Source organism: Culex pipiens, chromosome 3 (genome assembly GCF_016801865.2).
Source record: "Culex pipiens pallens isolate TS chromosome 3, TS_CPP_V2, whole genome shotgun sequence".
Taxonomy (NCBI): Eukaryota; Metazoa; Arthropoda; class Insecta; order Diptera; family Culicidae; genus Culex; species Culex pipiens.
Window position 1 is genome coordinate 86,240,712 of NC_068939.1, and position 22,418 is coordinate 86,263,129.

The 22,418-nt window shown below is 41.5% G+C and overlaps 1 protein-coding gene across 6 annotated transcripts in view; it reads left to right on the top strand.

Annotated features, from left to right (window-relative positions):
- Window positions 1-1,700: 1,700 nt before the first annotated feature.
- LOC120420149 (cyclic nucleotide-gated channel rod photoreceptor subunit alpha) overlaps window positions 1,701-22,418 on the top strand; it is a 354,470-nt gene continuing 333,752 nt past the window's right edge. For all 6 annotated transcript variants that reach the window (XM_052710290.1, XM_052710291.1, XM_052710292.1 and 3 more), the window contains exon 1: window positions 1,701-3,114. The gene's annotated coding sequence lies outside the window, so the exon portion shown is untranslated. The remainder of the gene's footprint in view (window positions 3,115-22,418) is intronic.

Below are 22,418 nucleotides of genomic sequence, written 5' to 3' on the forward strand. Positions count from 1 at the left end.
AGCAAATTAGCGCAAACTTTTTAACTACATTAGTCGAATATTAAAAAAAGCCTTTCAATAACAGAGAATACGCATGTCCCACATTTAATTTAAAAATATTTATAGAGCCCATCCCAGTTATGAATCAATGGATTTTTTTTATAAATAAAAGTTTTTTTTTGTGTCACGTTATAATTTAGTTAAGAATTTTTATTAGCTTTTTGAAAAAAAATATTATAATTAAGCATAAATAGTAGTTTACGCAACAAGTTACAAAAAGAGGATTTTTTCAGCACGAGTCGTACATTTATCCAACGAGGTTCACCAAGTTGGATAAACACGACGAGTGCTGAAAAAATCAAGTTTTGCAACGAGTTCCATACAACATTTTTTGCAATTTCGAAAAACACCCATTCAGTGAAATTTTAAGTCGAATTTTCATGTATTTTGTCAATAAATCGTTTAAATCAAAAAATTGTTGAAAAGTGTTACTTTTCGAAACAAGTGCTGAAAAGTTCGACTTTTCAGCACCCATTTCAGTGTTGAAAAGTAGAACTTTTCAGCATTTATTTTGAAAAGTGTTTCTATTCGATTCTGTTATTTTCGGTACAGAAAAGTAGGCTATTTCGTCGTTCAAGAATGACAGGAAAAGTAAGTAGTTTCACGACGGAATTGCAAAAAAGTAGTTTCTGCACATTTTCAGGGTTATTTAAAAAAAAATCACGATCCGCGAAATTTCCGTGAAATTTGGTGTTTTGAAATTAGGGTCCCCGTGAAATTTACAATTTTTGAGCGTGAAAAATCACTAAGCCTAATCATCACTCGCGACAGGCACGGACGACGAAACAAAGAAAACGCATATAGTAACTTTTTCAAAAAAAAAAAAAAAAAAAAAAATCGTAAGAGATAATCGCGAAAATATATGGGGAAAAACATCACTTCAGAATTTTGGCAGCAAATGGCGTAGGTCTCGCACAAATTTGTTTAATTCCCAACTACTTTGTCGAAGGGAGCAAGAAGATCCGAGTTGATCCTGATGAGTTATTAGAAATGCGATGAAAAGAAATCGGAATATATAATTGAAGGGGTATGTAAAACGTACATAAAAACATACTTTTTATTCGGATCGTTTTGCACCCTTTGACAAAGTTGTATGAAATTGAATTTATTTTTAACTAAGGAATCGAGTCAAAGGGATCCCTAATGTTGATTTTTTATTGTCAACCTAGTGGATACTTTTTTTTCGAAATCTCAAACACTTCCCTCCCCAATTGTGGGCAAAATTATCCATACAAAAAAAACATTTTTGTATGGAACGTGGACAACCTCCGTCCCCCCTCAAGTGCAAACAATGTAGGATTGTCAATTATCCGCCATAACCCGGACAAAATAACGTTTTTTTAGGAGCATAATATTTGGCCAATACATTATTCTTTGAAAATTTTCTTTATCACCCCTACGCTCAACCGCTTTCCATCCTGCGCGCTTTTCGCACACAGTCAACGCGTTTTCCCCTCCATCAAATTTCCACACACATACACTCACGCACGCACTCAAATTTTCCCAGCCAGCATCACCGCGTAGATATTTTGCGAGAAAGTGAGAAATGAGTTCCCTGCTTCTCTCTCCCGCACTCACCGCTGTGTGGTGTCCTTTTTGTCCTCTCCCAGGACCAGAACCAGGATCAGAGGACCGCTGCTGCGTTCAGTTTCGTGTGGCAGTCCGGAAAGTGAGGAACAACAAAGGCAGCAGCCTCCGCGCGTGCCGTGGCCAATCCGGCGGAATTTGGGCGAAGAAGATTCCGGACAGGAAGAAGAAGACAAACTATAGCTGTGTGCGTGCGTGTGTACGTGTGCGTTGGACGGATTTTTTTTCACTGTGCCGCCGTAGGGGGGAAGGTTTTTCGGGGGGTTTCAAAAGGTAAACCTGCAGACACAACGCGCGGTCACTTGTGGGATGCCCCCCCCCGTGAAAGTGCGTCGGTGTGCGTACTTTTTTGCGTAAGGGTTTGTGTGCGTGCGTGCGTGTACGCATGCAGATATTCCGCGGAACGTTCCGCTGCGGTCGTTTCTAATTAAATTTGATCCAAATCAGGGAAAACCCGGTGGAGAAATGTGAAGAAAATCGGACGTCCTGAATTACGGAACATCCGTAAAAGTGTTCACCTCGTGGAGTGCTGGTCGGAATTGCGTGGTTCCAGGTCCCGAGGGGGCAATTTTCACTTAAGCTTGCCAGCCCGGAAAATTGTGTGTGAGTTCAAGCAAGTGTCAAATTACGGAACATGGATCCCGACTTTCCCGCAGGATGAGGAATGAGGAGGAGATTTTTGCACCAGGTGAAAAAAGTCCTGCCAAGATGGACGAGATTGTCCAATTGAATCGCTGAATTGTGTGAAAAATCCTCACGAAAATCCCCCTCAAGATGATTTTTGACAGTGAAAAATTGTGAAAATTGTGCGCGAGGATTTGCGTCTGGGGAGGAAGAGAACGACGACGACGACGAAGACCGCAACGAAGAAGTGTCAGTGAAATATGGGATTCCGCTGGAGCCGTTTTTCTCAAAGTGCGGGAAATTCTCTCAGAGGGATGCTGCTGGTGGTGGTGGTGAGTGGCGCGCGCCATGAGTACTGCTGAGTGCCAGAGAGCAGAGGGCAGAGCGGCGAGCGCTCGCTCAAGAGAGCCTCTCTCTCAGTGATAAGCGAGACATAATGAGCTGCATAAGAATTTAGCTTTCGGCACTCTGTCGTGCCGTGCTTTTTCTTCTTCTTTCTCTATACTAAAAATATACTAAAAATAATCACACTCTACCAGTAACGGAGTTGCAAGGAAAAACTATTCTTAGCAAACGAGGTAGCGGAAGCGGAACAAGCTAGTTCGTAGTAAAACAAAAGATCTCATACTTAAAAAAAAAAGTTCGTCACCCAAAAAAGTACACACTGCAGTGCGAGTGAGTGATAAGCGCCAAGGTTGCGACAGCTGCAAATAGAAAACACCGAAGTAAAACCCCTGTGCAAAAACAAAAGTTGGAAATACTTTGCCAAGTTGTGTGCACCGGATAGAAAGGAAAGCTACAGTGAATTAGATGTGAATTTGCAACTTTTATGTTCGTCAGTGAGTCGATGTTGCTAGCTTTATGGTGAGTAGAAAAACAATAGATGAACGACGCCAGTGTGAGTGAGTTTTTTTTTGCTATGCAGCTTGCGGAACAAAGTGTTGCTTTCTTCGTTGGAATTCAATTTAGAAACTTCAAAGCAGCTAATTTGCCTTTCCATGCGCTGAAAGTGGTTTGGTTGGTCATTATTGAAGTTCTGCTTTGGATGAATAATTAAACTGGAAAGTTTGAAGTAAAATGCAAATAAGTTGAGGTATTGTTAAAATACAACGAATTGGTGAACAATGGTTTACATTAAAATTTTAAGTTTTTTGTTCAAAGTTGATCTGTTCTGAATTTCTGATTTAGACAAAAGTTATTGACTGTGAAAACTTTCTAAAAACCGGAAAATAAGATGAACATATTTTCCTTATTTCAAACTTCATCATCCGGGCCCTGTAGTTAAACTCCTCAACAGTTAGGAGCATTTGGTTGCTTCCACACGTTGCGCTTTGCATTTCAATTTAGTATGGGAATTAGTTTGCAAAACCATATTTTGGGTTTATAAGGAAATTATGATTAAGACGTTTACAGGCATTAACTTTCAACCTCACAGTGGTTCAAAAAGCTGTTTTGACGAACTTAATTGATTAGAGCAAAAAGTAAGCATTTTCGTGCTTTGACATGTTCTACAACTTTGTTCAGCGTTGTCATGGCCTACTTGTGGTGAAATTTGTATTTCAAAATACTCATCACAGAAGGCTATGGAATTTCTAACTTTTGACAGTTAAGAGATAGAGCTTTGGTGTCTTCGGCAAAGTTGTAGGGCTGAAAATTTCCACAAACTTTGTCGAAGACGCCAAAGCTCTATCTTTGCGTTGAATACCAGTTTTGGAACCTTTTTCATAAATCCCTGCCAAAAAACAGTTTTTTGACTAAAACTATGTTGAACTTTGATTTTAGACGACAACATTGTTCAGAAGAGTTGTCAGTAATATCAAAACAAACAACTTTGTCGAAGACGCCAAATTGATAGGAGCTATATGTGATGAGTTATAGCAAGATTTCGTGATAATTTAGCTAGTTTTCGAGCTCGGTATACAAAGCCTCGGGCAAATTTGGGCAAAAACCCATACAATAGGCTTCAAGTATGACTATTCCACTACAAAATGTCGGGTGAATCATTCGTCCGAAGGTTTACGGTCATAGATTTCCGAGCATTTTAATTAATTTTATTTTTGATGACTATTTTAATGCATTTAGGACACTTTTAAGGCACATAAGCCATTTTTGCGATTTATTCGGACACACGAGGCGTGTAGGCCAGACTCTTGTGAAAATTTTTATGTATTGGAAGTCTATCTTTGGAACCTATTGGCTAATAAATAATATGAATGTTTGAAATAATTTACTGTCTTTGCAACACCAACGTTATGACGTTGACTAGATGTCTAGATTCGCCGATTAGCTCTTTTGGAAGGGATTTTTTTTATATGAATGTGAAATACACTGGATAGCCTCAAAAACAGACTTCCAATACATAAAAATTTTCACAAGAGTCTGGCCTACACGCCTCGTGTGTCCGAATAAATCGCAAAAATGGCTTATGTGCCTTAAAAGTGTCCTAAATGCATTAAAATAGTCATCAAAAATAAAATTAATTAAAATGCTCGAAAATCTATGACCGTAAACCTTCGGACGAATGATTCACCCGACATTTTGTAGTGGAATAGTCATACTTGAAGCCTATTGTATGGTTTTTTTTCCCAAATTTGCCCGAGGCTTTGTATACCGAGCTCGAAAACTAGCTAAATTATCACGAAATCTTGCTATAACTCATCACATATAGCTCCTATCAATTTGGCGTCTTCGATCGCGAGATTCCTACTCGATACTTGGTGTCCGAAGACTTGATTGATGAGGCAATTGCAAACCTCTTTTAACACATAAGCATTCATCCATCCCGGGGTTCGAACTGACGACCTTTGGATTGTGAGTCCAACTGCCTACCAGCGACTCCACCGAGACAGGACCCAGAGAGACGACTCCTACACCTGGACTGAGCTAACGACCTAACCTTTTTAGGTTAGTCCGGAGCCAATATTTACTTACTGTCTCGTCTCGAAAAATGCCACCGGGACCTTCTGGGATCGAACCCAGGCCGACTGGATGAGAGGCAACCACGCTTACCTCTACACCATGGATCCCGGCATTTTGAAAAGTTATTTGTTTTGATATTACTGACAGCTCTTCTGAACAATGTTGTCGTCTAAAATCAAAGTTCAACATAGTTTTAGTCAAAAAACTGTTTTCTGGCAGGGATTTATGAAAAAGGTTCCAAAACTGGTATTCAACGCAAAGATAGAGCTTTGGCGTCTTCGACAAAGTTTGTGGAAATTTTCAGCCCTACAACTTTGCCGAAGACACCAAAGCTCTATCTCTTAACTGTCAAAAGTTAGAAATTCCATAGCCTTCTGTGATGAGTATTTTGAAAAACAAATTTCACCAAAAGTAGGCCATGACAACGCTGAACAAAGTTGTAGAACATGTCAAAGCACGTCAGTGTCTTGCGAACCTTCGTGGTGAACGGACACTAGAGCTGCGGTATTTTTTACTACCTAAGCTCAGAGTTATTTCAAAAAAAATTCACAGTCTTTTTAAAGACTACCTGAGTTATTTTCCCAAATTCTAAACAGTCTTTTCAAGACTAACCCCACCTGAAATTTTGTTGTATTTTACAAACGAAGCCATCTTTTTAAGAGAACTTTGCTTGCAAAATGCGTCAAAACAAAGGTAAACGCAAATCTTCTGAAGATTTGATCGTTACGTCGGTGAAGCGTTTGAACGCTAAACCGGCTAACGGAAACAGAAAAAGAAAACAGCCTCTTCTGAGGTCTGATTCTGATTCTGAAAGTGAGGTTAATCCTCCAATTCCATTGGCAAACAGTTTCGGTGTTTTATCCGAAACTGTTGACAAGGATCCTTCTCCTCGTACTGAGCCTTCTGCCGTCGAGAAACGAGTAAAGGCTCCACCAATTGTAGTGACTTCCGTCTCCGATTTGGCCAGCTTTCGAACGCAACTGAAGAATTGCAAGGAAACTTGCAATTTGAAGGTTTCGTTCCAGCTTGGTCGAAGAGGAGAATGTCGCTTGTTGACGGAATCTTTACAAGATCACCAAACTTTTGTTGGTTATTTGAAAAACCACAAACACAATTTCTACACGTATGAGACCAAGAATGCTCGTCCATTCAAGGCGGTCCTGAAAGGTCTCTCCAACGACTTGTCGGTGGATGAGATCAAAAACGAACTTAAGGTGTTGCTTGGCTTTGCCCCATCCCAAGTAATACCAATGAAGAAAAAATCAAACGGGAATATTTCTCGCTTTGGTTTGACTTCACAATTTTATCTGATTCATTTCAACAGAAATGAAATCAACAATTTGAAACTTTTGGACAAAGTTCAGTTTTTGTTCCATGTACGGGTAAAGTGGGAGCATTTTAAGAAACATGGCGGTAATGGCCAGAATCTGACCCAGTGCCGGCGTTGCCAGGCATTCGGTCACGGTACTGATCATTGCGCTATGGTTCCAAAATGCATGGTTTGCGGGGATTCTTCTCACGACAAGGACAATTGTCCCGTGAAAGAAGTCACCCAATTTAAATGTGCAAATTGTGGTGGAAATCATAAATCAAATTTCTGGGATTGCCCCATCAGAAAAAAGGTTTTGGATTCTCGTGCTAAGCATCAGCCGAAATCCAAACCGAAATTTTCTCAAAGTCAGGTTGTACCTGCATCTTTAAATCAAACGTTCGTGCTGTCTCACTCGAACAATACCCCTACCGTGGAAAAGTTAGGTAACAGCAATGGCATTTCTTATGCCAACGTCGTTTCGGGTTCGGGTTCATCCACGAATTTTAAATCCTCTACCAATTTTCAAATTGGGCAGGTACCTCAAATTTCATTTGAAAATTTTTCTGCTGGCAACGCTTTGGGATCTTCTGATCTCGGCGATGTTACGTTTGAAAAAATGACTTTTTTGCAAAACTCACTGTTTGGTTTGATTCAAACAATGAGTAATGCTACATCCATGATGGAAGCTATCCAGATTGGATTAAAATTTGCGAATGATGTTGTTCTTACCCTGAAGTTTAATCATGGATCTAAGTAATTCCATCAATATTATGAATTTTAATGCTCGCTCTTTAAAAGCGAAAGAAAATGAATTTTTCAACTTTTTACGAGTTCATAACGTGCATGTTGCTGTTATAACCGAAACATTTTTAAAAACTGGCACTTATTTGAAAAGTGATCCAGATTATAAAGTTATAACCAATAACAGAATGAATCGAAATGGCGGTGGAGTTGCAATAGTTATCCACCGTAGTATGACTTATAGCACGTTACGTGACTTTAAGTTAAAAGTTATTGAAAGTTTGGGCATTGAACTTGAAACTTCTTTTGGGAAAATTATGATTGCAGCTGCATATTTGCCTTTCCAATGCACTGGGGAAAATAAAAATTATTTCAAAGGGGATTTGAATAAACTTACTCGGCATAGATCTCGATTTTTGATCATCGGTGATTTTAATGCCAAACACCAATCTTGGAATAATTCAAAAGTAAATTCCAATGGTAAAATTCTATTCAGAGATTGCACTTCTGGTCTTTATTCGGTTTTATATCCGAATGGGCCAACTTGCTTTTCTTCTGTTAGAAATCCATCAACAATTGATTTGGTTTTGACAAATCAAAGTCAGTATTGTGGTCCTTTAGTGACTCATGCTGATTTTGATTCTGATCACCTTCCAGTAACATTTTCACTTTCTCATGAAGCAGTTACCAGACCCAATAGTTCTGTGTTTAATTACCACAAAGCTAATTGGGACAGGTATCAGCATCATATTGAGAATAATTTAAATCATGATTTTGTTTTAGAAACCAAAGCTGATATTGATTCAGCCTTGGAATCTTTAACTAATGCAATTTTGGATGCAAGGAATATTGCTATTCCTAAAGTCCAAGTCAAATTTGATTCTCCCATTATTGATGACGATCTTCAGCTTCTGATTCGTCTGAAAAATGTTCGCCGAAGACAGTATCAACGTTCTCGTGATCCTGCACTGAAGCGAATTCAAAAAGATTTGCAAAAGGTTATTGACCACAGATTCACTCTCCTGCGAAATGAAAAGTTCGCAAGAGATGTCGAACAAATTAAACCTTATTCCAAACCTTTTTGGAAACTTTCAAAGGTTCTTAAGAAACCTCAAAAACCAATCCCTTCTTTAAAAGATGGTGATAATATTCTATTAACTAATGGGGAGAAAGCTCAAAAACTTGCTCAGCAGTTTGAGAGTGCTCATAATTTCAACTTAAATGTTTTGAGTCCTATTGAAGATCAAATTTCAATAGAATTTCAGAATATTGTTGAACAAGAGTTTTCATCAGATGATGTTTTTAATACGGATCTGAATGAAATAAAATCTATTATCAAAAAATTTAAAAATATGAAAGCCCCTGGTGAGGATGGCATTTTTTACATTTTAATTAAAAAATTACCTGAAGCAACTTTAAGTAGCTTGGTCAAAATTTGCAACAAATGTTTTGATTTGGCATACTTTCCCAGTAGTTGGAAAAATGCCAAAGTAGTTCCGATTTTGAAACCGGATAAAAATCCTGCTGAAGCCTCAAGCTATCGGCCCATTAGTTTGCTTTCATCTATTAGTAAATTATTCGAAAGAATAATTCTTAATAGAATGATGACGCACATTAATGAAAATTCAATTTTCGCTGATGAGCAGTTTGGATTTCGCCTTGGGCATTCAACTACTCATCAGTTGTTGAGAGTTTCAAATTTGATTCGAAGCAACAAATCTGAGGGCTATTCTACTGGCGCTGCTCTTCTAGACATAGAAAAAGCATTTGACAGTGTTTGGCATAAAGGTTTGATTGCAAAATTGAAAAGGTTTAATTTTCCGATTTATATCGTGAAAATTATTCAAAATTATTTGACGGATCGTACTCTACAGGTATGTTATCAGAACAGCAAATCTGATCAACTACCTGTACGTGCCGGCGTCCCTCAAGGAAGCATTTTGGGTCCAATTTTATACAATATTTTTACTTCTGACTTGCCTGATTTGCCCCCAGGATGTCAGAAATCACTTTTTGCTGATGATACAAGCATCTCCGCCAAAGGTAGAAGCCTTCGTGTCATCACAAGAAGATTACAAAAAAGCTTGGATATTTTCAATTCTTATTTGAAAGAATGGAAAATTACTCCAAATGCTGCAAAAACTCAACTTATTATTTTTCCTCACAAACCAAGGGCTGATTTTCTTAAACCAAAAAGTCATCACATTATAAAGATGAATGAGGTAAATTTAAAGTGGGAGGATAAAGTGAAATATCTTGGACTTGCTTTTGACAAAAACCTTACTTACAAGGATCACATTGAAAGTATCCAGGTTAAATGTAACAAATATATTAAATGTTTTTTTTTTTTTCATAAAATTATTTTTATTAGGTCCTTTTCGGTACTGGGACCTGGTTAGGACCGAGTCGGCTTTTGTAATTACATTTGGCTTAATAATTACAGAGGATCTTGTGTGTAAATGTTAGTGGGAGGGGAGCCGATTACCCGCGGCCTACTCGGGGTTAGTAGGGAAGGGATTGATGTTAAAGACAAGGCGTGGGAAGGGAAGGGGGATTGTGTAGGGGTCTTGGTTGGCTCTGCTGGCCTTTGCGTTTTGTCCTCAGCCGCAACTCGGTGTCCAGCTGCTGGGGCGATCTTGCTTTGCTTCCGGTGCAACCAGAAACGACGGCTTTGTGTGAAGGCGAGTTATACTAACTAGAGGAAAACTAACTGAAGGGAAACTAACTGGAAGAAAACTAAATAGATATTTTGGAATCTGAGAGGAACTGATAGATAGGATAGAGAACATCAAGGTCTAGTTGAGATAGCGCGTATCGCATCGGGATTTCTGGTGGTCTTCCTCGGGCCCTGAGGGTATCTTTCAACTTAATTCTGTGAGCCTGGTGATCTGGACACGCCCATACGAGATGGTCGATGTCCTGATAACCCTGCCCACAGTCGCAAAGGTTCGTATCACTCATGTTGATACGGTACAGATGAGCCTTGGACGAGTAATGGTTCGACATAAGGCGGGACATCGTTCTGATGAATCCACGCGTCAAGTCCATTCCTTTGAACCAGGCTTTTCTTTGCACCTTAGGTCGTATGGAATACATCCAACGTCCCTTGGTGTCGTCGTCCCATTGATTTTGCCAATCCAGAAGCGCACGCTGCCTCGGAAAACCGTAGCATTCTTGTAGGCTAATTGGCCTTTCAAAAATGTCTCCACTCTCAGCACCCTTCTTGGCGAGCAAGTCCGCTTTCTCATTACCCGGAATCGAGCAATGAGCGCGGACCCATACCACCGTGATGCTGAAGGACTGAGCCGCCAGGTTGTTTAAAGTCTTGCGTATTTCCGTGAGGAAAAACGTAGACTCCCTGGTCGGCTTCAGAGACCGGATAGCCTCAACAGAGCTAAAGCTATCGGTGAAGATGAAGTAGTGGTCAGGTGGCATGGTCTCGATGATTCGCAGTGCGCAGTAAACCGCGGCTAACTCTGCGACGTAAACCGAACTCGGATCCTTCAGCTTAAAGAACAGCTGATAAGATTCATGATAAACACCGAAGCCCGTACAGCCGTCGAGCTTGGAGCCATCGGTGAAGAATCTGTTGTTTGGAGGAACATGGTTGTACTTTGATGCGAAGATCGACGGTACAACTCCCCGCAGAAGATGGTTTGGGATACCGCGAGTATCGGCTTTCATGGACGTGTCGAAGCCAATCAGGGTGCTGCTGGTTAACGGAGGCGTGCGCTGTACCGTAGTGCTCGGGCTCCACTCCCACGATGACATAAAGTCATAATATAGAAGCATGCGCCGAGACTCAACGTGAAGGTTCAGCAACGTTTCAAAGTTGTCAATTACCAGTTTATTCCTGTAATCACACCGGATCAGGAACCGGTAAGACAGTTCGTAGTAACGAGTTCGCAGAGGCAACACTCCCGCCAAGACCTCGAGGGTCATGTTGTGAGTTGAGTGCATGCATCCCAAGACAATGCGAAGACATCGGTACTGTATTCGCTGGAGAACCAACAAGCGTGATTTCGCAGCTGATTGGAAGCAGAAATTTCCATATTCCAGCACCGAGAGTATCGTTGTCTTGTACAGTCGAAGCAGGTCAGAAGGATGAGCACCCCACCGGTTGCCAGAGACGCTGCGCAGAAAATTAGTTCTTTGCAGGCACTTTTGCTTCAGGTAGTTGATGTGCTTCCCCCATGTTCCCTTTTGATCGAAGATGGTACCCATGTACATGAAGTGGTCCGACTGCTCGATAGTCTTTCCCGAGAGAAAAAGATTGAGCTGTGCCGGTTTATGCTTCCCCGTAAAAACGACCAGTTCCGTCTTCTCCGGAGAGAATTCAATACCCTTTCCAACTGCCCAATGGGCCAAGTTGTTCAGGGTATCTTGCAAGGGTTCTAGCAGATCGACTTCCTTCTTGGCAGCGATTGAAACCACTGCGTCATCTGCGTACTGTATAAGGGTGCAGTCTCCGGTCAAGCAATCATCGATGTCGCTGACGTAGAAGTTATACATGGATGGACTAAGGCGTGAGCCTTGTGCCAAACCCATGTAACTTATCCGGGTGATTGCCAGATCACCTTGCACAAAGTGCATGTGTTTTTCTGACAACAGGTTGATGAGGAAGTTGCACATCGTCGGATTGAGACCGCTCCGCCGAAGCTTTACACCCAACACCTCGATGGAGACTGAATCAAATGCACCCTTGATGTCTAGGAAGACAGAAGCCATTTGCTGTTTCTTACCACGGGCAATGTCGATCCCTGTGGCCAGCAAGGCTAGACAGTTGCTTGTTCCCTTGCCTCTCCGGAAGCCATACTGCGTGTCTGACAGCAAGTGCTCTCGTTCCATCCATGGTTCGAGGCGGTCGAGGATCATCTTCTCCAGCAACTTGCGTAGACACGACAGCAAGCTGATTGGACGATACGAGTTGTGGTCGGATGCCGGTTTACCGGGCTTTTGAATGGCAACCACCCGGACCTGTCGCCATTCGTGTGGAATTACGTTCTGCTCCACGAACGTGTTGAACAGATTCAACAGACGCTGCTTGGCGACGTCCGGAAGATTCTTCAGCAAGCTGAACTTGATCTTGTCCGGACCAGGAGCAGTATTGTTGCCCGTCAATAGTGCTATGGAGAGCTCTACCATCGAGAAGGGAGGATTAGCATCGCTCCCATCAACAACGTCGAATGATGGTTGTGTCGGCACCGAGTCCGGGCACACCTTCTTGGCGAAATCCAATATCCACTTGTCCGATTTTTCCACACTCTCGTTCGGAACGGAACCTCTACGCATGGCCCTCGCAACGCGCCACAGAGTGCTCATGGACGTATCTGCTGGTAGTCCTTCAACGAACTCCCGCCAGTACATTCGCTTCTTCCGCTTCAGAGTATTACTGTACCTGCGATCAAGAGCTCTGTACTTTTGGAAGTTCGCTCGGATTCCACACTTGCAGAAGTCCACATAAGTTTCAGACCTGGCCGCCGAGAGATCCGTACACTTCTTGTCCCACCAGGGGAGTGGAGGGCGCGTTCGGATGTATGGTCCCGGGACGGGTTTCGTCTGAGCTTGTATCGCACTGTCATAGATCAAATTAGCCAGAAACGCATATTCTTCTAGCGGTGCCAACCCTGCTCGCAACTCAACTCCAATGGAGACTGCCTCCGCGTACTGTTTCCAGTCGATATTTCGCGTCAGATCGTAAGGCATCTCCACCGTTGTCGATTGCTGTGGGCCATGGCTAACCAGAATAGCGATCGGCAAATGATCACTGCCACGAGGATCTTGAAGCACGTTCCAGTCACAAAGAACTGCCAGACTGTTGGAACAGAGCGACAAGTCGATGGCACTCGCCTTCGTACCAGACGTAGTTGACGTTGGTGGTGTTGCAATCCGCGTAACTTGCTTGTCCCTGTTTAGGAGGGTCATCTGGAAGTCGTCGCACAGTTCATGAATCAGATATGCTTGAGGGTCTGTCTTGTGACTTCCCCACTCGGTGCTGTGAAGATTAAAGTCACCCAGAACTAGTCGCGGTGCCTGCAACAGCTCAAGCATACCCCACAACTTTTGTCGAGTTAACGACACCTGTGGGGGAACATAGACGGACACAATGCAAATGTCCAGTCCTCTGATCCTGGCCTGTACTGCGACTGCTTCGATTCCTCCTAGCTTCGGGAGCGTGACCTTTCTAAAAGTGTGGCATTTCCTGACCCCAATCAGTACGCCTCCACCTCTGTTTGGTCCTGCCCTGCTCTCTGTGATGATGTTGTACCCCCGGAAAGCTGGCGTCTCATCTCCGATAAGAAACGTTTCGCTCAGCGCAAACACATCACAGTCTCGTTCGAATGCGAATTGTTGAAAATCGTTTAACTTGGGGGTTAAACTTCTACAATTCCATTGTAGAAAGGAGATGCCGTTTTTCGTTTTTGGTGTATTACCCATCAAAGGAAATGAACGACAAGAGGGGCGTCGTGCTAGCAAGCTGTTTCCCGATGTGTCTAGCGAGAGGCTCAAACCGCTTTATGATTAAACGCGTCGGTTCACTCACAAAAGAGCACAGCCATTCCACGATTGTGGAAAAAGGAAGGACTCCTTTGAAGGCATCGGTGATCGGATTCGGTTGAGGAACCGTTTTTAGGGGGATCTTTGGCAGCTTGGGAACGGGCTTCAGCGGCTTGAGAGGAATCGGTGCCGGCTTCGGTGCCGGCTTCGGAGCGGGCTTACCCGACGGACCGAAAGGAAAATCCTCCTCGAAGTTCAACGAGTCACTTTCCTTACCCTTGCCGCCAGCGGCTTTCCTGGACTTGGAAGCCTTGTTGCGCTTCGGGTTTGGCCCGGAAGAGTCACTTTCCTCGTCTCTCTGGAAGAGGACCTCCACATCGGAATCTTCGTCCCCCGAATCTTCGTCCGCCAAAGGAGCGAAGCGATTGGGATGGGTCACCTGACTAAGGATTTCCGCGAAGGACTTCTTGGAGCGTTCCCTCAAGGATCGCTTCATCTTGTCCTCGCGCTCCTTGTACTTTGGGCACTGCCGAGTTTTGTGCGGTTCCCCGCCACAAAGCAGGCATTTTTCAGCCTGCTTTTGGCAATCCACGTCCTTGTGGGGGCCGGCGCACTTTGAGCACTTGCTCTTGTTGCTGCAGTAGGTCTTGGTGTGTCCCAACTGCTGGCAGTTTTCGCAGCTCATCACTCGCGGAACGTACAATCGAACTGGAAGCCGAAGCTTGTACAGCTCAATGTAGTCCGGCAGAGCTGACCCTGCAAAAGTCACCCGGAACGAGGCAGAAGGAATGAACTTCTTCTGGCCACCCTCGGAGGTGACGTTGCCCAGTTGCCGGCACTCGAGTACCTCCACAGCTGGAAGTTTAGGGTTCTTGAAGCGTCCCACCGCCCTTGAGAGGTCGACAAGCGACAGACTGTCATCGGTCACCACGCCATCGATCTCGACTTTGTGGGCCGGAATCCAAACACGGTACTCAATGCTGAACCGCAGATCAGTAACGATCTGATTAGCTTGCACCGCGGAGTTCACGATCACGCGGAGCTTGCTCTTGTTCAGCTTGGTACATTCGACCACCCCAGGATAGTGCTTCTGCAAATCCTTGGTGATCTGTACAAAGTTTAACGGCTTCTGTTTGGGCCGGAAGAAGACCACCCATTCCGTTTGCGATCCCTCTTGATACTGACGAGGACGAGGAATCGGTTTTTGGGAATGAGGATTCAGGGGCGGGAGGGGATTTGGATCTGGATTCGGCACCGGTGTTTTAGGAGGAATTGGATCTGGATTGGGAGAAGGAATTGGGTTTGGAGTCAAGGGGGGAATCGGGTCTGGAGTCAAGGGAGGAATCGGTGGTTGAGGGGGAACCGGATTCGGATCTGATTTAGGACGCTTTCGCTTCTTCCTCTTAGACCCGTCCGTGGATCCCCCTTTACCGTCAGCATCCTTATCCTTCAGGAAGTGGTCCCTGTTGGTGGTGTTTGAAGGAACTCCCGAGACAGAGTCCTCCATTTCCACGTCCTCGTCACCATCAATGGTTGAATCGAAATCAGATTCCTCGTGTTCCGACTCGGTCGGATCCATGATTGAGGAAAAAAACGGAAGAAAACTAATCAAAACCAAAAATAAGACTAAAATAACGCAGAAGAAATGAGAAAAAAAAATCTAACAGGAAAAAAAAAAAAAACTATGAGAAAAAAAAAAAAAAAAACTAAAAGCAAACAAAAAACTCGCCTTTCGCACTCACCGCTGAACTGGCCGCACTGGCTGCCGCCCGCAGCGGGATGCGCGGGAAGCTCGTTTGCGCGCGCTTGTTGTTGTTGTTGTTGTGCTGCCTGCTGCCAGCCACGTAAACAACGGGGTTGTCTCCGACCTGGCCTGGCCGAAAACTGGTCCGCCGACCGCAGTCGACTCTCCGGGGCCGTTTCCACCGACCAACGACCGTCTCTCGCCTCAGCTGCCTCCGCGGCCGCTGCTGCTGACTCCTCCTGCTGCTGCTGCTCGGATGCAGGAACTCGTTCCTCTTCCGCTGCTGCACCGCCGCCGTGTCCACGACGACCAGATTGTGGCCTCTCTGACCACCGGAACGGGCTTGTCCGCTCGCACACGCCTCGGAATTGCCGTGAAAAACGCACCAAACACACCGCGAAAAAACACGACTAACCGCTGAGACTTCTGCCGGAGCAATGTATATTAAATGTTTGTATCCACTTATAAACAGGAATTCTAGACTTTGTCTCAAGAATAAACTGTTAATTTATAAACAAATTTTCAGACCTGCCATGCTTTATGCTGTGCCGATCTGGACAAGCTGTTGCTTAACCAGGAAGAAAAAACTTCAGAGGATTCAGAACAAAATTCTGAAAATGATTCTGAAACTTCCTCCCTGGTTCAGCACCAGTGAACTTCATCAATTAGCCGAAGTTGACACTTTGGATGTTATGTCCAATAAGATAATTGATGCATTTCGACAAAAATCATTGCAGTCTTCAGCTGCATTGATCCGATCTTTATATAGTTTATAAGTTAGTTTTAAGGTATCCCTTTTCCCTTTTGTACATGTAGGACCTCCTACATTTGGAATCACTGAATAGCGAAAGCTAAATATTTCATGAATAAATGAAAGTTGCTAGTATTTAAAATTGAGGTGAAAAGTCATCGATTGTGATTGGACACTCAATAATATTTTAACTGAATGAATGTACATGGAAAAGAAAAACTGAATAAATATAAATTTAAAAAAAAAAAAAATGTCAAAGCACGAAAATGCTTACTTTTTGCTCTAATCAATTAAGTTCGTCAAAACAGCCTTTTGAACCACTGTGAACCTGTTTCGTTAGATTCCCTCCTTGACTTGAACTCTACAGCATTGCCTTGGCGTTCTCGATCGCGAGATTCCTACTCGATACTTGGTGTCCGAAGACTTGATTGATGAGGCAATTGCAAACCTCTTTTAACACATAAGCATTCATCCATCCCGGGGTTCGAACTGACGACCTTTGGATTGTGAGTCCAACTGCCTACCAGCGACTCCACCGAGACAGGACCCAGAGAGACGACTCCTACACCTGGACTGAGCTAACGACCTAACCTTTTTAGGTTAGTCCGGAGCCAATATTTACTTACTGTCTCGTCTCGAAAAATGCCACCGGGACCTTCTGGGATCGAACCCAGGCCGACTGGATGAGAGGCAACCACGCTTACCTCTACACCATGGATCCCGGCATTTTGAAAAGTTTAATGAAGAAAAATCGAAGTGTCTCATTGGGCTGAAATAAGTGAGGAACAATGAGACAGTCCTGGATTCTGGGTATATTCTAAATTTTGGCCAAACCTAATTAAAGGACATTGCAGCCCAACTCAATCCCTATGGAACGTCGAAAGAAATTTGAAGAAATATTAGTTTTGGTTTAAATGGCAGCCTATGAGTAATAAAGTATTTTTGTCCATAATTTTCTTTTACACCCCAGAATCAAACATTTATGAATAACTTTTCAAGGGAGCGTCCATAACCAAAGCCATTATTATGGCAGACGTGTATCTAGAAAACACAACTTTGCCCAAATATGAACCTGATTGGTTGAAACTTCGTCTTGTGAGAGCCATTTTATCAATGTTCCCCGTGTCTCATTGATGACTACTCTACCCTACATTAAGTTTCCCATTAAGGGACCATCCATAAACCACGTGGACGACACTTTTATGGAAATCTTAACCCACCCCCATCGTGGACAATTGTCCATACAAAAAAAAACTTTTTTTGTAAGGTGCGTGGACAATTTTTCGAAATCTCACAGCCCACCCCCCCTTCCTCCACCCCCCTAAAGTGTCCACGTGGTTTATGGATGATCCTAAAATGACATGTGCAAAACAATAAAATGAGTAACGAAAAATGGGAGAATTGTAGAAACTATTTCCGTAGTAACAGTTCAATAGGGCGAATCTGCGTTTGTAAACAAGCAGTCTATCCCCCTCTTACTTGACGTAAACTGTCACTTGAGCAAAAGGGATAGGCTTCATCCATAAAGTACGTCACGCTAAAATCAGCCAAAATTTACCCCCCTCCCCCCCCTTGGTCACGCTTTTCCTATACTTACAACTCGCAATATCACACTTGCTCAGACCCCCCCTCCCCCCCTAGAGCGTGACATACTTTATGGATGACGCCATAGACTGCTTGTTTACAAACGCAGATTCGCCCTATTGAACTGTTACTACGGATTTCTGTATTACTTCGTTGAAAAAATCGTTTTTTTTACGGAATTATGACTACGCCATGAAATCGGGCGTCCAATTTTACCCAAATGTCCCTTTGACGCCAAATTTCCAAACCATCACCATTTCAGGCTGCACATTATTGAAAACACGCCTTTTTTCGAATGTTCAAAAATAGAAGGGGTGAGCTAGGATTCGTTTCACTCAAATCGAAATAAAAAGGGTCGGGGCATTTTTTTCCGATTTCGTGTGAGTGAGCGGAGAGTGACTAATGTTAAAAATAATGTTAAATTTACTGCTTAGGTTGATTAGATTGCAAAAACTCTTCTACAGATGTGAACATCTAGTTAATGTTGATGTTTGAGCGAATTAATTTATTAAAAAAAATTAAAACTCAGAAAGCAAAAACTTCTAAAGCTGGAACCAGTACCGTAAACTGGAGTCAATCGGGACACATGGGGCGAATTGGGACAGCAATTTTTACCATGTTGGAGCACAATATTTAGATTTTCTGGTTGTTTTCGGTTAGAACAGACCCAGGCCAACAAAATGTGTACATCCATTTCCAAATTTAAAAGCTTTAAGTGCTCTAAAAACTGCAGTCCCGATTCACCCCAGATTACGGTACCAACACTTTAAGTAATGTAAAATAAAACTTTTTTTATTCTGCCAATGAAAAAAAAGGTATGAAGATTGATAGGGTCGAAAAAAATCTAATTTGAAGCTTGATTTTCAAAATTAGAAACAAAAAGTATCGCAAAACGCTTTATGACACATTCTTCGGGCTTAAACTTGATTTTATGGCGATATATGTTGTGATTGGATTCTGTATAGTTTAAGGCTTATTAAACCAACTTTTACAAACATTAAAAGATTTATAATCTTGACTTAAGACGCAAGTGAAGTATAAACTGCAATAAACCGAAATATTGTGTTTTCCAGCTTACCTTTTTTTTTCAAAATCCAATGATGGCATTCGATTTAGCAGTCAATTTTACGTTAAAAAAATCTCAAGTTTTTTTTCAGCATTTTGGCTGTAGTGGCACAATAAAAGAAGAAACCCCCCATTTTTTACATATTTGGAAAGATAATTGATTTTCCTTCACAGAAATGTCATGTAGAATGAACAATATTGTACCTGTGCTTCTCCTGAAATAAAAATGAAGCGTGACGGGACAACATCGTAAAACTTTTAAAATGCACACCAAAACAATCGTTACAGTTTAGCCAGCTTGATTTTTTAACACTTTTGCTCTTCAACACATTTTCAAAAATTTGCTCCTTGAACAGAACGAATTGGTTGAAATTTGAGTTTTTGCCAGCCATTTCTTTGCGTGACGGGACAACGAAAGGAGCAAAATAATGAAAAAACTCCTGTCCCATTCAATGGCTTGCAGACCATATTTGGTCAATATTTTTTGCGTTTGAGATAAGAAACCGCAGTTGAAGCACATTGCAATTAATGGATCATAATAAAAATAAAATCTTTCATTTTAAAAATCACTTTGCAAATTGAAAAAAGTGACATTCGTCGTCATGATTTTTTTGTTATTGGATTGTTATTGTAATAACAGACTAATAACATTTTTAGTTATTCTTCGAACAAATCTTTGTTATTATTTTTTGTTATTTTAAGAACTAATCCGACCATCTCAATAACAGTTGGAGTTATTCTTCCATAACAAAAAATGTTATTCCAAAGTTGTTTTGGCTTTCAACCAATATCAAACCAATAAAAAAATTTGTTATGATAACATAAACTGTTTTTAAAAACTTATGCAAAAATGGATTTTTCAAGAAGATTCCAAAACACTTTCTGTTATTTTAACAGTATTTGTTATTGAAATGGCATGAATTTTGTTATAACCGTCTGCCCGGGACAGCCTTTTCTAAAAAATATTGAAGGAACAATATTCTCCACCGTTGTTACGTCACGCTACATATTCGCTCGTAGAACAGCAACCGAAACTTTAAATCCTTAGCCCAATGTTGATTCTTTTTGCAATTTTCTTTGAAATTTCCAAGTTACAGCAATAAAACTAAACAAAGAAACGTCAAACCGTTGTAACGTCACGGCAGAATGTGTTTATACATCATTATTGTTACAAGATTTTGAATCTTAAAATATGGTAAAATATTAAAATGTCTTTATTTGATTGAAAATGCATAAATCAGCGTGGTACGGTGTATTCTTAACAATCGATTTTACAATTAGTTCAATACTACTAGAATAAAAAACGCCTACTGTCCTCTAACTATCCCCCCTCTATTAGCTCGAACTTTTTTCAATAGATTTACTTGATTCTTTAAGCACCCGTAAATTCTGTTCCCAAATTTGAATTAATCATCTTATGAAAGGTAGTTTACATCTCAGCTTAGGATAGTAACTTCACACAAGTAATGCTTAAACAACGAAAGAAATGAATAAAAATAAAAATTAGTTCAATACAAATTTTAAATTTTTGTCAATAATTGTTTATTGTTACAAGATTTTGAATCTTAAAATATGGTAAAATATTAAAATGTCTTTATTTGATTGAAAATGCATAAATCAGCGTGGTACGGTGTATTCTTAACAATCGATTTTACAATTTGTTCAATACTACTAGAATAAAAAACGCCTACTGTCCTCTAACTATCCCCCCTCTATTAGCTCGAACTTTTTTCAATAGATTTACTTGATTCTTTAAGCACCCGTAAATTCTGTTCCCAAATTTGAATTAATCATCTTATGAAAGGTAGTTTACATCTCAGCTTAGGATAGTAACTTCACACAAGTAATGCTTAAACAACGAAAGAAATGAATAAAAATAAAAATTAGTTCAATACAAATTTTAAATTTTTGTCAATAATTGTTTTTTTGCACTCTGATTTTTTGGGAAATTTTGTAGGGTAAGGAAGGGTCGGAGGGTGGGGTGTTGTATGAGTTCTGAAACGAAATCTAAGTAACAACGCTTCTGTTTATCGTTTTCTTTATTTTAATCTGACAATACTATCACTGAATATTTTGGGATGTACAGGCCTCGCATGAGATTTATAAACTTATAAATTTTGTGGTTTCTTATATCCTTGCCACAAATAAAATGATAAATATAAATATAATATCTGACACCACGGCTAATCCGGTACCACTCCACTGAAGTCAGGATAAGGCTGTGTGTTGCCAGAGTGACCCTTAAGGACACACGTATGTGTGTATGTATGTGTGAATGCTCACCCTCACACGCAAAGGTACATTTCCAATCGTTCGAGCGAGCAAGCCCTTATCTCCAGATTCTCTCAATTTCTCTCTCTATTGAGAGCTCACTCTTTCTCTTTACATCTTTGTCTATCTGAACAAGTGATACTGTGTCGAGGGGGGTCGGTTTTTCCACCCGACGACGAGGCAAGGACGAGACTACGCTGGGAGGCTCACAATCAGTCCCTTTTCGCCACTTTGCTGGCTGTATTTGTGTGCGCGTTTTGTTTTAAAAAGGGAGCAAGTTTGACTCTGTGTGTGTGTGTGTCTTTGTTTGTGGGTGGCCGCGTTTTTTTGGGGGTGTCACGGACAAGAAAAAAGTAAGTTAGTAAAACGAGAGCACGAGAGAGAGACACCGTTTTTTCTTCTTCTGACTATTGTCTGTCAGAGGGCTTTTGCTAACTTCCCACGTACACACGGGGACACACTTACAAATTCGCACACACAGACACACAACCAGGCACGTACATGCGAGTACAGATGGTGTGGTGTTACTGGTGCGAGTTTATTATAAGCAGAAAAATTACGAGGCAGATTGTTATAGCAGTTTTTTTCCCAAGAGAAGTCCCGTCCTCGTCGCAGTCGTCGAGAGGAAAACCAGTGTCAGCATCTGCAACAGCCGGCAGGACTTGGGCTGAGACCCAAGTAAGAGTTCCAGCGGTGGTTCCCAAGTTTATTGACTTATTGACTCATGAGCTGAGAATTTCATTTAAAAAATAGAATTCCCTAAACAATCATAAAAGTCTGACAATTTAAAACAATTCAACTATCTAAAATATGAACATCGAAATTGAAATAACAACAATTTTTTGAAAACATTTCAAGTTTGTGCAACACTGCCCCGCCAGCAGCAGAGTGATGAGCGGAGGTGCGCAGGGATATGAAATAAAAATGTTCAATTTCATGCATCTATATTCCGGGAAAATTTTAATTTAAAAACTTTTCTTGCTTCGATCGTGCAAAGGTTTATTTTTTTGGGGGGGGTAAAGTATATGTGGAAAATGAACAAGAGAGTGTGTTTGTGAGAGCATGTGAATTTTATGCTCAGCATAATTTTGGAAGCCAGTGAAAATCATTGGAAATGTGAAATAAAAAAAAATGGTTGCTACGAAAGTACACAGCACAATGTAAACTAATGAGTGTAAATTTGGAGTTAAGAAATGCAGCTGATTCGAATCGAGGGCAGGGATCCGATATCGACAGATTTGGGAACAAAATCAGTTTTCTGATTTGGTTTCATACCTGACAAT